General features: G+C 38.1%; 1 pseudogene; it reads right to left on the bottom strand.

Moving 5' to 3' along the window:
* Positions 1-1,855: 1,855 nt before the first annotated feature.
* Positions 1,856-2,463, bottom strand: LOC102894800 (annotated as a pseudogene).
* Positions 2,464-3,251: the final 788 nt, after the last annotated feature.

Here is a 3,251-nt window from a genome sequence, read left to right as displayed (position 1 = left end):
TATAATTTTGCTTTATGGTTACCATGAGGTTAACATATAAAAACTTACATTTAAAAGTCTATTTTAAGTTGATAACAACTTAAGTTCGAGTGCATTTTAAAGTTCTACATTTTTACTCTTCCCTCCACATTTTATATTTTTGATGTCATGTCTTACATTTTTTATCTGGTCTGTACCTTAACTAATTATTATATTTACAGTTATTTTTACTGCTTTTATATTTTAACCTTTATACTAGCTTTATAAGTGATTAATCTACCACCTTTACCATATATTTTCCTTTACCAGTGAGACTTATACTTTCATCTATTTTCAAGTTCCTAATTAACACCCTTTGTTTTCAGCTTAAAGAAGTTCCTTTAACATTTTTTGTAAGGGAGTTTAGTGGTGAATTCCTTCAGCTTTTGTTAGTCTGGAAAACTCTTTACCTCTCCTTCAATTTTGAATGATAACTTTGTAGGGTAGAGTATTTTGGGTCAGCATTTTTTTTCTTTCAGCACTTTGACTATATCGTGCCACTCTCTTTTAGTCAGCAAAAATCTGCTGTTAGTCTTATGGGTTTTCCCTTGTACTAACAAGTTGTTTTTCTCTTGCTGCTTTTAAGATTCTCTCCTTGTCTTTAAATTTTGATATTTTAATTATAATGTGTGCGCTTCTGGATCTGGATATCTGTTTCCTCACCCAGATTAGGGAAGTTTTCAGCCATTATCTCTTCAAATAAGTTTTCTGCCCCTTTCTCTATCTCTTCTCCTTCTGAGACTCCTACAATGACAATGTTAGTTTGCCTGATGTTGTCACATAAGTCCTTTATGCTATCTTCACTTTTTTCTTTTTTCTTTTCTTTTCGCAGCTCTGATTGAGTGAGTTCCACTGCACTGTCTTCAGGTTTACACATCTTTTCTTCTGCTTCATCTGGTCTGTTCTCGAACCCCTCCTAGTGTGTATTTCAGTTCAGTTAGTGTATTCTTCAGCTCTGTGACTCCTATTCGGTACTTTTTTTAAAAGGCCCAGTCAGTGCCATTTGTTGTACATGTTGAACAGCCTCTGAGACCCAAGGGCTCCTATATGAGGGTTTTTTTTTTCCTTTTTCTTTTTTGCATCAAACAGTTCTTTCCAAAAGCCTGTCCACAAGGAAGACAAAAACAGAATGATCCTCAATAAAATAAAACAAACATGAAAAACTGAACAGTTTATGTATGAAAAAAAGAAGGTAAAAAACTCACCAGACAAACCACATCACTCATTCCATTTAATTTCCTGTTACATGCACTGAGGAAACAGAACATCAGGCCCCAAGGCAGCAATGCTCTGAGGTTCTAGCTCAGGCTCCTTCTGTGTGATAGATTCATGCGCACACATCCACACATACCACTGACCCAGGCAGAAGTACACATGCACACACAGGCAGCCAGAGAACCACAGTGGGAGATGAGGGAAAGGGTAGGGGCTGGTCCAGGATATGGAATCATTTAGAAAATGGGGACCCAGAGAACTCTTTCACTGTGGGCTAAGCAAGAGTCATAATTAAAACAAAGGCAGAACATAGGATAAATTTTGGATGCTCAAAGAAGAGATTCAATAGATGAAGAGGAAAAGATGCAGGGGAAGTTTCTGGGAAGCAGCCTCAGAAGAGGAGGGATTTTTGTTTTTCATTTTTTATTGGGAACTCAGATGAGCAGAGGTCCTCTGACTCCAGTGGTACACTGAGATTGAAGGAATATGCCACTGCATTGCCTCTGCCTCCTATGCTCTCCCCCAAGATAGAGGGAAACCATAAACGCCCTCCCCATTGCCATTCTTAAGGACCCCTCCACACACAAAGTTAAGCCCAGGAAAGGGCCAGTCATAGAAAGCCTCAGTAATTCTTCTTAATGGCACCAAAGCCAGAGAAGCCCATCACAGCTGCTATCTCATCATCCTCCTCAAACATGAAGTCCTCCTCAGCCTTCCTTTTCTTCTCCTTCTGTTTCTCTTTCTTATAGGCTTTGGTCTTTCCCTCTTCTTCTCTGAGCTCCTTCATCCTTTCCTGAAAATTCTAATCCTACTGCTTCTCTTCCATCTTCTTCTTATTGACTTCAAAAAGTTTTTTCACCTGATCCAAGGTGGAACATTCCACATGCATATACATGCCCAGGTTTCGCTGATGATGGATGTTTTTTTTCCATTAATGTGATCTACGAAGTTGATGGAGTCCTTCACAATACAGTCACAGACATTGCAGTAATATCCTCCCATTTCAGATTGTGGGGTGCTCTTGGTAATGACAATGGTCTTTCCAAGCTTGGATTCCAAGTCCACCATGTAGTCCTTATGCCAGAGAAGCTCCCACTTGACCGGGCGCAGTGGTTTTCCATCCTTCTATTCTCTCTCTTCCATGAGCCTCTTCTCAGTGAGCTTCTCATATTCATCTTTGTCTCACTTTCGGTGAAAGTCCAAGTTTTTTATCCCGCTGCTCGATTCCATCTTCCCTATTTGGTACTTTTAAAATGTTTTTATCTCTTTGTTAAAGTTCTCACTGTGTTTATTCATTCTTCTCCTGAGTTCAGTAAGCATTTTTATGACCATTACTTTGAACATTTTATCAGGTAAAAGACTTATCTCAATTTCATTAAAGTTATTTTTTTCTAAGGTATTACCTTGTTCTTTTGTTTAGAACATATTTTGTTGTTTCTTCATTTCACTTTTACCCTCTGTGTTGGTTTCCATGCATTAGATGAAACAGCAATCTCTCTCATTCTTGAAATAGTGGCCTCATGTAGAGATAACCATTATCAACCTTGCTTTAGCTCTTGGTTGTCTCTCAAACCTTTGTGATTGTTCAAGCAACCTATTTTGTTTTTTAATAGCTCCCAAGATCTGTCAGTGACCTGAAGGGGACAGTCTCAGCCAGCACCTAGATGCAGGCTGATTGGAAGCCAGATACACAAGAAGTGGCTATTTTGAAACATCTAGGCATTCCAGGAATTAATCCCACTTTGGTCATGGTGTATACTTCTTTTACTAAGCTGCTGAATTTAGTTTTCTAGTATTTTGTTAAGGGTTTTTGCATCAGTATTTATAAAGGATATTGGTCCATGTTTGTTTGTTTGTTTGTTCTTTTGTAGTGTCTTTGTCTAGATTTGGTATAAAGGTAATGCTGGTCTCACAAAATAGATTAGGATGTGGTTCTTCCTCTTCAATTTTTGGAAAATTTTGAGAAAGGTTGGTATTAGTTTTCTTTAAATGTTTGGTAGTATTCACCGGTGAAGCCA

Source organism: Pteropus alecto, unplaced genomic scaffold (assembly GCF_000325575.1).
Source record: "Pteropus alecto unplaced genomic scaffold, ASM32557v1 scaffold461, whole genome shotgun sequence".
In the NCBI taxonomy this organism is placed as follows: Eukaryota; Metazoa; Chordata; class Mammalia; order Chiroptera; family Pteropodidae; genus Pteropus; species Pteropus alecto.
This window is presented reverse-complemented; position numbering and strand designations above follow the sequence as displayed.